This window comes from Bidens hawaiensis, unplaced genomic scaffold (genome assembly GCF_021521415.1).
Source record: "Bidens hawaiensis isolate Kalapana, Puna unplaced genomic scaffold, B.hawaiensis_p1.1 tig00001461_1, whole genome shotgun sequence".
NCBI classification, from domain to species: Eukaryota; Viridiplantae; Streptophyta; class Magnoliopsida; order Asterales; family Asteraceae; genus Bidens; species Bidens hawaiensis.
The window spans coordinates 1,173,643-1,188,550 of record NW_027491082.1 but is presented as its reverse complement, the minus strand read 5'-3'; the positions used below and the strand labels follow the sequence as shown (position 1 = coordinate 1,188,550).

General features: G+C 32.7%; 1 pseudogene across 1 annotated transcript; it reads left to right on the top strand.

The window, feature by feature from the left end:
- The first annotated feature begins 1,719 nt into the window (after positions 1–1,719).
- On the top strand, positions 1,720–14,590 carry LOC143578430 (serine carboxypeptidase-like 17; annotated as a pseudogene). Its single transcript, XR_013143256.1, has 12 exons — positions 1,720–1,853; positions 5,571–5,716; positions 11,529–11,605; positions 11,687–11,809; positions 11,897–12,037; positions 12,112–12,213; positions 12,303–12,389; positions 12,473–12,629; positions 12,703–12,774; positions 13,980–14,128; positions 14,201–14,372; positions 14,460–14,590. The product of XR_013143256.1 is annotated as a serine carboxypeptidase-like 17 (transcript).
- The last annotated feature ends 318 nt before the right edge of the window (positions 14,591–14,908 follow it).

Below are 14,908 nucleotides of genomic sequence, written 5' to 3'. Positions count from 1 at the left end.
CACCTCTAGTATAACAAGTATACACAGGCCTACGGGGTATATTTATACAAAACCACAAAAGATCATGTCCGACATCAACACTTGATTCAGATAATTCCACGTTACCGACCTTAGTGGGCCTCATAAAGGCTCTTTATGTTTTATTTCAATTAGATCAAATTAAGTTAGATAAACCTTTCTAAATTCATGTTAAGATATTTTTATAAATGTCAACCTGAGGTACGCAACTTGTTCCACTACCACCAGTCCACCACTAGTCAAATTTTGTCTATGTTTATAAATAATCCAAAACCTAACATTACAAAAAGCGATACATCTCCTTTCCTAAATATTATTATTACTACTTGTTAGTATTTAGTATTTACAGGCATAGAAGGCTGTAGAAAACAAGCGGTATGAAGGCATTATCAGGCTGGGAAAGATTCTGAAAATAGGCTTTTAAGAAGAGTGATTATGAAAATAGGATTTGTAATTTTCAAGTTCCAAAAATAATCCTCTCAAAATTATCGGCGGCGTGACTTTGGAAATCCCACCGATAGATTTGGCCGACCAATGAAATTTTGACAAGTGTATATTACCTCACATACCACATGGCTTTTGTGTTCAAATCAATTGGCCCAGAGAGTTTTTGTAATCAAATATATCTTCGCCGATAACTTTGGTCTGAAAATCACCTCCGTGGAAATTCGTATGACCTGACGAATTTCACGTGAATTTCACTTTCGGGGACGAAATTCAAGAAAACATGCAAAAAACACCATCTTCATCATCTTCACATTCATCTTCTTCTTTGTCGCATCCTCCCTTCGCCGCCGCCGCCACCCATCTCCTTCCCTGACGAACTCCAACAGCTCAACCTTTTCCGGCGAGCCCACCGCCATCGCCGGTCAAATTCAACCTTTTCCAGCGAGCCACCACCATCGCCGGAAATTCATATGGATTTGACCGGCGGTGGCGGTGGCTCGCCGGAAAGGGTTGACCTCTTGGAGTTCGTCGGGGCGGCGGTGGCGAAGGGAGGATATGACAAAGAAGAAGATGAAGGTGAAGATGATGAAGATGGTGTTGACAAAATAATATAACTAATCTATTACAAAGATAGTTACCATAAAGGTAAAATATCTCAATTAATTGACATAAACAAGTATCGACAAATAATATATTTGGAATATAGTATATGTATAATATAATAAACTATATCGGGTACATCGGGTATATAATCGGGTAAATGGGTCTATTGTTATCGGGTAATCGGGTCGGGTAATCGGGTATATTAGAAATCCCAAGCTCGTCCCAAACCCGCGAAAAATTTCAAAACTATTTCCAAAACCGTCCAAAACTCTAACAGGCCGGGTATTACCCGTCCCATTTATGTCGGTTTTCGGGTTTTTCCATCGGATTCGGGTTTCATTGCCATCTCTAGTTTAAACATAGAGGAGTAAACTAGCCAAGCCACTCGTGAGCTACATGAGACAAATATACTGATTTTTAATATGATTATCGAGATGGAGATTTAGGACCTATATGGAAAGCTCTGAATGCTCTTATACAAACTTCAAATAGACACATTTTACCTTGAAAAACACAACAGCCAGTATATTTTAATATTTTTAGTTTGATCCAAGGCATACCTACCCCCTCATGGATCTCATTTTTATTCCAGCAAATCAACCAAACATTCCACTTACCAAAAATAAAAGGAAACGTAAAAAGAAAACAAAGATGCAGGAACCAATCATTTGTGTCCTTTTCAACCTTGTTTTGGCTTCTTTTTCCACCATACTTGTATCCTCTCAAAGCATCGTTAAATCCTTACCCGGTTATTCTGATCCTCTCCCTTTCAAACTAGAAACCGGGTACGCACTTATCTTCCTACCATTATCAACATATATCTCTCTCTCTCACTATGTATATATATATATATAGATTAGGTCATTTCAGAAATGTTTTTTAGCACGAGAAAATATTCTAATCAATCAAATGATCTTCTTTTATTTTATGACTATTTAAATACAAAGGCATGTTTATAAAATATGAGGTGTTTTGTTTCGTAACTAATACTTATTAATGGCTTAATTATTGGTAAGTTACTAACTAATGGTAAGTTACAAACTATTATTATTAGATCATTCTCATCCTACCCCCTGTTATTAAACCAAAAATTACACTAAAACTCATTATATTTTCTCTCTTCATTTTAATTAAATAATACTTTTTTATACCTTTATCATTAACTTTTCTCTTTCACTCACTCACAACCACTTTCAAAAAATATTAAAAAATTATAGATGGTGAACAGTAATTTTTCAAATATACAGAATGAATCACTGTTTTTTTTAAAATATAAAAACTATTCACTTACAACACCCAAAATCACTCTCTAAATCATAAAAACACCCCTCATATAAAATAAGGGTCGGATGAGAATGCTCTTATTTTTTATTTCATCCAAAGTATAAATTATTAAAATTTATTTGATCTAAATTCATTTTAATCTAATACATGGTGTATTAGGTTATTATTTTTTTTATTTGATCTCAAACGTGTAGTGTTTTTGTCTTTAATTTTAGTCAACTATTATAATGTAGGCATATCCTATGTAATGTAGTTATAGCTACATAATGTAGTATAAGGATACTTTCAAATGTTGTGTAATTATAACGAATATAGGGTAGACATTGGGTGTTCGCGGTCCGGTTTTTGCGGTTTTTATATCAAACCGTGACCAAACCGTTAGTAACGGGTTTTGGCTCTTCGAAACCAAAACCAAACCAAATAATTTTTAAACCGAACCAAACAAAACCGTTAGTAATGGTTTGGTTTCACGGTTTGGACTCGTTGGGCTTTTACGCAGCATATCCAAAATATATGATATATAAATAAGCAAAGTTGTTAAAAATTTTGAGAGTTTAAAAAGTTGTTAAACACATGCTTTCAATGTTCAAATAAGCCGTGAAAAAGTAACAACGCTATAATTCGAACTCTTAAATTTGTAGAAAAACAAATTGTAGTGCTAGTGTTATAATATTTAAGAAATGCAGAAACTAGAATTAAATTGTTATGTAACTTGTGCAACTGGGCTTCGCACTTTATTTTCATTGTATGTATATATTTCATATGTGTTCATACAATTTTTAATTTAATTAGGTCTAATAATATATATACATTTTTAATTTAATTAGGTCTAATAATATATATACATATATATAATAACAAATAATTTAAAGAACTAAATATAATCAAATTATACGGTCTGACTCGGTTTTATATGGTTGTTTTTCGTATAAACCGTAAACCAAACTGTTCATCACGGTTTAAATCTTTGAAACCGACCGACCGAAAGTTAAGGAAAAAAATCAGTCGTGAAACCAAACCAATGAATGGTTTGGGTGGTTTCACGGTTTCGAACCGAACCGTGAACATCCCTAGGTAGACATATCTAATATAGTAAAGGCACACTTTTAATGTTGTGTAATCATAATTAATGTAGTGTAGGCATATCTAATGTAATGTATACAAAACTAATTTTGTGTAGATAAAACTAACATACTGAGGTAATGTAGTGTAGACAAAACTAACCATTGTGTAGGTACAATTTCAAATGGTTGTGTAGTTATAACTAACGTAGTGTAGACAAATCTAATGTAGCGTAGACAAAAAAAAATGTAGTGTGGGAACACTTTCAAATGTTGTGTAGTTATAACTAATGTAGTATCTAATATAGTGTAGGCAAAACTAATGTTGTGTAGGAATCAGTTTATTTATATAATAAAGTTTTGGCAAAACAAATAAAAATAGGCTTACTTCAACACATTGTATGTAATATATAAATATATCCGTAATATACAATGTAATGTTGAAAAATTTACGTGTTTTATGAACAAATTCTAAAAACAAATAAACTACAAAACCATAAAAAAAGATTATAATTTTAATAAAATAAAATAAAATAATATTAACCTTCTAACGACCATTAAATGGGCACAAAAAAGTAACCACTTAAAGCATTAAAATCTGGTTTAATGAGGTATACACCACAAAAGACGTATCTAACCTTTTTATTAAAAATGCCATAAATTTGTGTTTTTAGTTACGAATTTGTCATTTATAATATAGACCATTGATTAAACACAATCAATGGTTTAGATTCATTTATCGCACTTCTCAATATAATATCACTTCTCGCATGATCCTTCCCCAGATTAAGTTTATTTCAGAAGTGTTTCTTATTGCGAGAAGATATTCTAACCAATCAAATGATTTCTTTTTTATTTTCTGATTATATTAGTGAAATATAAAATGTTTTGTTTTGTAACTCATGCTCATTAATGGTTTAATAATTAATGATAAATTACTAGCAAATGGTAAGTTACAAATTAATATTATTATTATTATTATTATTATTATTTATTTCATCCAAAATTTGAACCATTAGAATCTATTTGATGCAAGATCATTTTACTTTAAAACAAGGCTAATCATCATCATCATCATCATCATCATTTGATCTCAAATGCGATTTTTTCCCCTTTGATTTTAATCAACTAATGTAGTGTAAGCTTATCTATGTAATACAAATATAGCTACGTAATGTGGTGTAAGCACACTTTAAAACGTTGTGTAGTTATAATTAATGTAGTGTAGATATATCTAACATAGTGTAAGCAAAATTAATGCAATGTAGTGTAAGCACACTTTTCAAATATTGTGTAGTCATAACTAATGTAGTGTAGTGTCGGCACACTTTCAAATGTTGTGTATCCATAACTAATGTAGTGTAGGTACGTATCGTTTGACTTTTTGTATCTAGACAACGACGTATGCGCGTACATGGGTATGTATGTACGTGCATATTTGGGTGTATGTTGGTGTGATAGTATGTATGCACGTAAGTGTTTAGGTATGTACGTTTGTAGTTAGGAGGGATGTATGTGCGTAGTTGTAAAGTTTCATATGTACAGGATTTTATATAGGTATGACTATATGTAAGTACATATGTGTCCCGGTATGTACCCGGGTTATTCGGTAGGTGGGTATCGATGTATGTAGGTATGCATGTATGCAGATTTTTAATATCCAAATAAACAATTTTAATTATTATATTGCCTTCATTTTAAATTACTGCGTAACATCCAAATAAACAGCGAATGTGTGAAATGAAAAGAGATTAAATTCCGGTGTAAATATCCAAATAAGCAACTTTTTTAAATATTAAGTTGTCATCATTTTAGTATAAAATTTATTAAAAACAAGTTGTATCTTAAAATAAAAATTTTATATCATGTACCTGCAAAAAATAAAAACATTCAATGTTTAATTACCGTTTATTTTTGTTAGCTAAACACTAATGACTTCTTTGCTCTTGTAAGCAATTAACATTTGGTAACAAGTTCTTGATATTTATTAAATTGCTATGGTGTAATATAAACTATTGATTTGTGTAATTAATGGTTGAGATTTACTTCTCGCTATAATATCATTTCTCGCAGAATCCATCCCTATATATATATCATATGGCATATATATGTAAAATTTGCTTCTAATCAGTAAGGCCTAGATAAATGATGAATCAGGTACATTGGAGTAGGAGAAGATGAGGCTGTGCAGCTATTTTACTACTTTGTTGAGTCTGAAGGGAACCCAGATGAAGATCCACTTATTATTTGGCTCACCGGAGGACCCGGTTGTTGCACTCTCCGGGCATTCTTTTTTGAAATAGGTGCGTAAGTCACTGCTAGCTTAATTAACTAGATCAACGTTATTTTAAGTATTAAATCAAGTTTTAGAAGTGTTATAATTAGGTCACTCAGGTTTAAAAAGTGTTTCAATTAAGTCATCCAACTTTCATATTCTATTAACATAAAGGTTTTAACATGTTCTTTTTTGCATTTTTCTTTTTTGTTTCACATGGTAAATCTTTTTATCTTTTTTTATGGTAACGTTGAATGGTGACGTGGATTTTATTTTTTATATTTAAATTTTAATATAATTAACGTTTTTTTTTTAATTTTGTATCCTCTCAAAGCATCGGTAAATCCTTACCCGGTTATCCTGGTAAGGATATGTGTATACCTACCATTTGTGTAAGCAATTAACATTTGTGTATTCAAGATTACTAGATGCATGATAGAATCACAAATTCTTGGTTTATTTAGAAGAATGCGAGTTTACTAAACTTGATGTATATAAAAATATGTCACGCCCCGACCCAGGGCCTAGGTGCGACACTCGCTAGTTGGTATCTGGTTTTGAAAATATACCAGAGTTTCGGGTTATTAGCGGAAGTCTTTAAAATATATTATTCATTTATAAAATGTCAGGTTAGAATACCCGTTTAGATATTGTAAAATACATATCTTTTGAAAATATCATTTTTTAAAATATTCTGAATAAAATGAATAAAATATCTGAGCCATCAGATCACCTCTAATGACTATGTCTCCAATCTTCTATCAGTCTTGCCTATCAGTTCTATTTTTTACAGTTCCCTAAAATGTGGGGAAAAATACGTCAGCACACAGCCGGTGAATGACGCTGACTCAATAATACAAGTGTGTAAACAATAAGAATACCTTTGTGACAATACTCATTAGGCACCCAACTCAATTGGGTTACAATTACCCTAAGTATATGTACAATTAATCATATACACAATATTATTTCTCTGATCAGTCCTGTAGACTACCAGAGGCATGTTTGATGATATGCATGGCCTCGGGGAAATCTGAGTCACCATGTATGTATGGATCCAGACACACGTATACTCTTAATTTGAGTATGCCCGTTTCTTATTATTGTAACACAAAGTTTTAAGGATTCGTAAATCCCATGCAAACAGTTCAGACTCTAAAAGAGTTGTAAAAGATTGGGGCATATTCACCTTGTATGATTGTAATCAGTTTCTGACACTGATTCCTGTATATTGATCAGTTTCGGTTACTGACCCCAGTCTATAAATCAGTTTCTGTTACTGATTCCTATTTCTGTTTTCAGCTTTTAGATTGATTGATTGATTGGCTGTTATCTCGGACCTATAGTACGAGTATAACATTTGTATAAATATCTAGATCAACAATCTAGCTTCAGACCCCGTAGTCTGTTTTGTATAGCTGTAACTTTGATAATTTATTTGTTTGTGTAAAACATGTGGACATTTAGTCCCTTTGTTTATTTATTAATTATATATCAGGTTTCTTCTTCAAGAAGAAACATTTATACCAGGTTTCTTCTTCAAAAAGAAACATTACTTTAACTATAACCTGTGTGAATGAATAGTATCCTTCTTAATCATTAAGAAATACTATTTAACTATAACCTTTGCATGTAACTGATTACGTTTCTTAATCGTGAAGAAACAATAATTTAACTATAATCCTTGCTTATGAAAAGTTATATTATGCTTATCAGTAATCAAGGTTCGGGCTATACCCCCGACTATGGTCTAAGCTATATAATAATAATATAATAATATTTAAACAGAACCCCTACCTCACACGGGTATTTGGAGTTATATGCCTATGACTGATCGAGCAGCACTTCTACTTTATATCGCGTACTACTGCTTAAATCGTCAGAGCTTCGGAGCTTGGCACGTTCCACGAGGTCGACACGCAAACCGAGGCTTAGTGTGTGTGAAAAATGTGTGTGTTTGTGGTGTGGAATGAAATGCCGATCACCCCCCCCCCCCCCTTATAGCTGAATTTGGGTACCATTGCATAGCGCGATGGCCCCTTAGCTCAAGGCATCGCGTAGCGCAACGTCGCAACGTTGAGATACGTGGCACCGGTTGCTTAATGGGGTCATCGCGTAGCGCGATGCCCCTTATCCCTTGGTCATCGCGCGCAGCGCGGCGCCCCCCTTCTTTTTGATTTCTGGGGAAGAGCATCGCGTAATGCGATGGGTCCTAGAATCAGATTTTTCGTGAAGTGCAAAGTGCGCCATCAAAACGCCACATTACGCCCATCGCCCGAGTCCGTGCGCGTCGGGTGCTTCGCACCCTCCGCTAGGACTATGGAGAGTGGTTAGTCACATTAAAACATTTCTATGGAAACTTGCTTCCTTATAAAGAGCTTCCATTTCTTTGTTTGTTTCCATGTGGGATGAAAATTCCATTCTTTATTTATACCCATGGGGAATGCTTCCTTTTTCTTCCATCTTTTCATGTGGGATGGATTTTATTACTTCCTTAACATAAGAATACTTAATGTTTCTCATTTCATTTTTCCATGACTTATCTTGAGGATATTTTTAAATCCCTCAACTTTCAAAGTTGACAATTTTAACCCAAAATAAATATGGGTTTTTCCTAGATGTTACAAAATAAAATCTATTCTAGTAATATAATATGAGCCAAACCGATCCGAGCTCACAAGCCAAATCAAACTAGTTTGGCTTGTTAAGAACCGAGCCATATTGTTTAAAATTTCTATATATTCAAAACGAATAACATGTCACCTTGTTATTGAAGTTGCAATGACTTCCACGATTAAGCAAGAGTCTTCCATTTCCAAACTTCCAATGAATACAATGAATATTAAAAAACACTGAAATCACGTCAACAAATTTGAATTAGGTCAAAGACTAAAATCAGGTCACAGTTTTATATCAGGTAGGTTAAAATTCAGTAGGTCTTAGACATAGTGTATTTAGTATTTTAGGAATATAAATTCATTTTTGCTACCTATTACGGGTCAAATTTTGGGCCATAGCTTGTTGTAGTTTACGGGTCGGAACTGTAGGGGATCAGCTGCTGGTTCATTTCGGCACAATACAACCTTTAATCAAGGCAAAGAACTTTGGATTAGTTTTCATGTAAGAGGCAGTTTTAGAAACATTTAGTCATACCGCAGATCGATTAAAGATTTATTCGGTTTTCAAAAATAATACATAATCAATAAACTGCAAACTTTATAATTAATGTAAATTAGAGTGCTCAAAGCAAGCCTACGCTCTGTATGGGATAACATCATAGGATTTCGGCGTTGGCCTTTGAGATCGGAGTAATGGTTAACAGGGACAGTCGGGGGCATTCGTATTTCATAGTCAGAGGTGAAATTCTTGGATTTATGAAAGACGAACAACTGCGAAAGCATTTGCCAAGGATGTTTTCATTAATCAAGAACGGAAGTTGGGGGCTCGAAGACGATCACGAGGACTTCCCAGGGGGTCACCCATCCTAGTACTACTCTCGCCCAAGCACGCTTAACTGCGGAGTTATTTGGTTATAGTTTATATACAAATATAATATAAATTAAGAATTTATGATTTAATTTAAACCGGCCAATGAGCGAGCTAGCTGAACAATCCTAACAAGCAAGACAATGAACTGAGCTCGCCTTGCCTTGTTACAAACATAGTCAGCTTGGCTTGTTTACCAAACCGGCACCTTTTTGAAATGGCATGTTTTGATTCGAACCAAACCAATACCTTTTTAAAATGATCCATTTTGACCTGAACCAAAGCATATACCTTTTTAAAAGGGCACGCTTTGACACGAACCAAACCGGGCAAAACTGAATCATAGAACCAAACCAAGTACTTCCAAGAAACATACTAAAACATATACTTACAAACAATGATTGGAAGTATAGCCTATTTCATATTCCGTCTTCAAAGATATAATAATTGTTCCTGAATCCATTTTATCTACATGTTACATAAGCACAAAACAATATTGAGTATATTGCAAAAATCTAAAAAGATTTTAAACTTTCAACATTCTTGGCATACCAGAAGTCGCTCCAAGATACAAAAGTATCACGCTCACGATCATAAGAACGGGTCTTCCTACCATACTCTAAAGTCTGATCACACACAAAAAAATAATAATAAATAATAATAATAATAACATTATGTCTCCAAAAATAAAATAAAAACTTTGTAAAAATAATTAGTAAGATTAAATATTTTTTAATTAAAAAAATATAAGAGTAGTTACCTATGAGCCAACCGGGATCATTAATAAATTGACACTCAATTCTGGCTTGGTCATCTGTGGGGCCTTCTGTAAATTTACCAATGACAGCAAGTTAACTCATCCCTGGAGTGTAGTGCTGAACCAAAGTTTTTGAATTGTTCCTATTGTTCGAATAATACACATACTTATTAGCAATTTAGTATTATGCTAATAGCCTAATATTCAAGTATTCATAAGCAGATTAGAGTGTATAAATGTTTACAACAAATTTGCATTTTAGAATTCACACCAAACATATTAGCATCAGGTTGTATGTATTAAACAACATTATTCTAATAGCCTAATTTTCAAATATTCTAACATTATTCTAGGGTGCATGTAGTTAAGATTAAATTGCAACAAAAACACCCCCTTTAATAGCGATGATAGTTAATAACAATTAAAAACAAAATTACAGCTCATTCATATGCAAATCTCCCCCGAGATGGATGTAGCATTGCAGCCTCTTAGAGTATGTTTGGGATTGAGTTTGAAAAATACTTATTGGCTTACTGGTGTTTTTAAAAAGTCAATAAATTAAAATATGTTTGGCAGTCACAAAATTGTTTTTATTTTAGTTTTTTGAAAGTGTTAAAAAACAGTTTTCCAAAAGCCTCAAATCCTGGCTTTTCAAAATGGCTTTTTGAAAAAGCCAATAAGCATTTTTCAAACTCAATCCCAAACATGCTCTTAATAGATAATCTGATTCTGGAAGATCCAAAGAACTGAAATCGATTATTCTTGATGTTAGCACGCTTGTTTCTACACATCTAATCCACACGTCAAACCCAACTCAAAATTGAAAAAAAAAATTATCGTTATTTTCACGCTTTTTGATCGCTAAACATCATATAGCGGGGAAGTTCGCTTCTGTACATAGTGCGCTATAGTGACCACCCGCTATAGCCTCTATTGACGACTACACCCACTTACCCATAAATTAGTAAATGTTGCAACTTTATATAGGAATGAAACTTTATTTGATCACCTGCGAGTAGTATGCATGCTCCCAAACATCTATGCCAATTAGAGTAATCAAACTTGGACCTTTTGTAACAAATGGAATGTGGATTCTAGAACAGAAATTCATATTGAATAATTTGATTAGTGAAGATAATTAAGAGGATTATAATTTGTTTAAATTACTTTTAGCAGGAAATAAGAAAGTCTCTTTAACCAACTTAATGAACCTGGTTTGGTGTGATTTTCAGTTGTTGGATTCGTTTCAGTTATTTTGGTTTTCGGATTCGGAATTTTCGTTTCAGTTCCGGTTTCAGTCTTTTAGTTTCGTTCTAGTTCGGTTTCAGTTTATTCGCCATATGATTTCATCTTGGGGTCGGTTTAGATGTTTTTGATTTTTTTTTGGTTTCAGCTTTTTTAAGTTTTTTTCATCTTCAGTCTCGCTTCGGCTCGTAATTTGGTATGGGTTTGATACACTGGTTTTATTCCTAAATTAGTTAAACAATGACATTTATTATTCATATCTACTTAACCAAAACCTAAGATTACTATCTTAGCTTGAAGGATATATAAGTCTAAGGAATATTCATATGTTTTTAATTTTGTGTATAAATAGGTCCAATGAAAATTAAGTATGGGAGTTATATGGATAATGTTCCAGCATTACAACTGGATCCAAACTCCTGGACAAAGGTATATATACATGCTTTTCATTGAATCAAGACGTGTTCTGCAATTAATCAAATCATGTTTTTGTTATGTGATTTGTGAAAGGTTGCAAATATTATATATCTGGATGCACCAACATTAACTGAATATTCATATACTACAACTCCGGATGCCGCGCATTCCAGTGATACAGATTCAGCAGCACAAACAACTGAATTTATGAGAAAGGTTATTGGTTAATTATATATTTATATGTATAGTATTTAATTAAGAAATGATTTTAGTTACTTAATTAAATTGTTATCGCGCATGCAGTTTGTTAGGGATCATCCAAGGTTTTTAAAAAATCCCATGTATATTACTGGAATTTCGTATTCAGGGATTGTCATTCCGATGATCACTAAGAACATATACAGAGGTAACGATGAAGGACTACAACCAAAAGTGAACATTCAAGTAAGTAACCTAGCTAGCTTATTTACTTTTATGTACATATATTGACTATATATATATAACGTTCGAATTGGCAGGGATACATGGGAGGAAACCCGTTGACCGACAAAACTGGTGACATCAACTCTAGACTTGAATATGCTTATCGTGTGGCGCTTATTTCTCAAGAATTATACGAGGTAACATATGATCGATCGATATATTTAAGTTCCCATTCATCCATTAATAACTAACTATATATGTGTACATGAACTAATTTTATATATAGGCAACCCAAAAGGATTGCAATTATAACTACGCAGAAGCTGACTCTAGCAATCTGCAATGCATGTTGGATATTGATGAAGTTAACCAAGTAACTAACGTCTCTATTTTATAACAAATGCTATCATTTTATTCGACATTATTAATTAAATAACTTATCTTTTTTAATATTAGCGTGTCGAAGGCATCAGCATTCAACAAATCTTGGAGCGTGATTGCGATCCAGGTAACCAATTTGGTTAGAGGTGGAAATCCTATTACAAAGGAGAATGCAATTAGAATATTGCTTCCTGCGAGATCATCTACTCTCACTGATGATGCCGTTTGCCGAGTAAGTAATTTAATTCTCTCACTTTCCATTAGTTATATATATGACTGATGATGATGCTATTTTGTTTTGTTAGGGTGCATATTATGACAATGCAGCTCTTTGGGCTAGTGACAAAAATGTAATGAAAGCGCTTAACGTGCGCGAGGTAAAGTCATTGTTGATTACACTACATATATGTACATGCATGCATGTGTTTAACTAGTTAGTTATACGTATGATCGAGATGAATAATTAATAAAGGATATCTGAACGTGATTATATATATATATATATAGGCTAAGTATAAAATGAAAACTCATTTAAGTTGTGAAAATTTTAGAAACTCATTCTCAATCACATGTTTTTAATTAATGTTTAAATCTTGTGGTCCACAATTAAAGTGAATAAAAAATGTAAATATAAATATAACTTTTTCTCTTTCCTGATAACATATATAAAAATTAGTAAAACAATGTTAAAAAATAGCAAAACATTTTTTTTTATGTTTCGATGTTTTGTATTAAATGTTACAACATATATTACATGTAACAAAAAAAACGATGTTACATAGGGTTTTCGTGGGTTTTCACAACTCAAATGGGTTTTCATTTTAACCTTACCCTATATATATATATATGGGAGATTTCAATTAAGAACCCCTTTGAGTTTTAAGAACTCGAAAGAACTCGGTGTAACGATTTTTTTTTGAATTTTTTTTACACGTGCGTAATATTTGTAAGTTACATACACGTAAAAAAGTTACAGAATTTTTTACGCACCGAGTCGACTTTTTACACATGTGTAACGGACGTAAAAATTATTGTAACCACTTACATATTTATTCTCTCTCCTACTTTGACTTTTTTGTCAGATTTAATCTCAACCATATATTTCAATCCATTTAATTAAATGTGTGGCATAGAATTGAGTTCTTAAGTTTTTAAAACTCAACATGGTTCTCAAAATATCCCTCCCCTATATATATATATATATATATATATATATATATATATATATATATATGGGGAGATTTCATTTTAGAACCACTTTGAGTTTTAAGAACTCGAAAGAACTCAACGTAACAATTTTTTTTTTTTGAATTTTTTTTACACATGCGTAATATATGTAGGTTACATATACGTAAAAATATTACATAATTTTTTACGCACCGAGTCGACTTATTACATATGTGTCACGGACGCAAAAATTAGTGTAATCACTTACATCTTTATTATTTCTCCTATTTAAATTTTTTAATCAGATTTAATCTTAACCACATAATCTAATCTATTTAATTAAATGTGTGATTAAAAATGGAGTTCTTAACTTCTTAAAACTCTAACAAGTTTCTCAATATATATTATTAATTAGGGAACGGTGAAGGAATGGCTGGTGTGCAATGTGGACATGAAATACACTTACGATAAAACTTCGATGCCGCAATATGAATTCGATGTCCCAAGCAGTGTTGTCTACCATCAAAAGCTAACACAGAGAAACTGTAGAGCTTTGATTTTCAGGTAATTAATTATGTTTAATTAAATTAATTATTATGCATTTTATATTTGTTTATTTAAAATGTATGTACACAGTGGAGATCATGACATGGAGGTTCCAGATGTGGGCACACGCACATGGATAAATTATCTGAATTTGAGCATCACAGACAGTAACTGGGAGGCATACTATGTTAACGGTCAAAATGGAGGATACAAAACCACCTATGCCCGTGATAACTATACTTTGGTATTTGCTACTGTAAAGGCATGTATACTTACAAAAACTGTTCATAATTAAACTAGTAATTAATAGAGACAATATATCATATTTTCTTGTGATCTATATATGCAGGGAGCCGGTCACACAGCTCCAGAGTACAAACCATCAGAATGCTTCGAGATAGCTAAGAGGTGGTTTGCTCATAGACCAATCTAGATTCTGGCCTAATGCATCACCTTTTTATTTTTAGAAATTGTGTTATTTCATCATTCATGCCTTAGTTGTGGACATTTAGTTCGATTTTATGTTTTGGGCGTGACATTCATCAAAATTTATATTTGAATTCCTTTACCCATTTCGTTTATACCTGTTATGTACATTGTTTACAAGTTGAATTTCATGTATTTCGAACCATTATTACATCAAAAACAAAGTCCAAGGGCCAAAAGTGTAAAAAAATCAAAATTTTGAATTTTTAGTCGCGTCGCGTAGCGCAACGGATCCATAAACATGCCAACGATTATGTTCTAGTCGCGCTACGTGACCAGAGTCTATGTAACAAATTTTTGTTTGAAATCAAG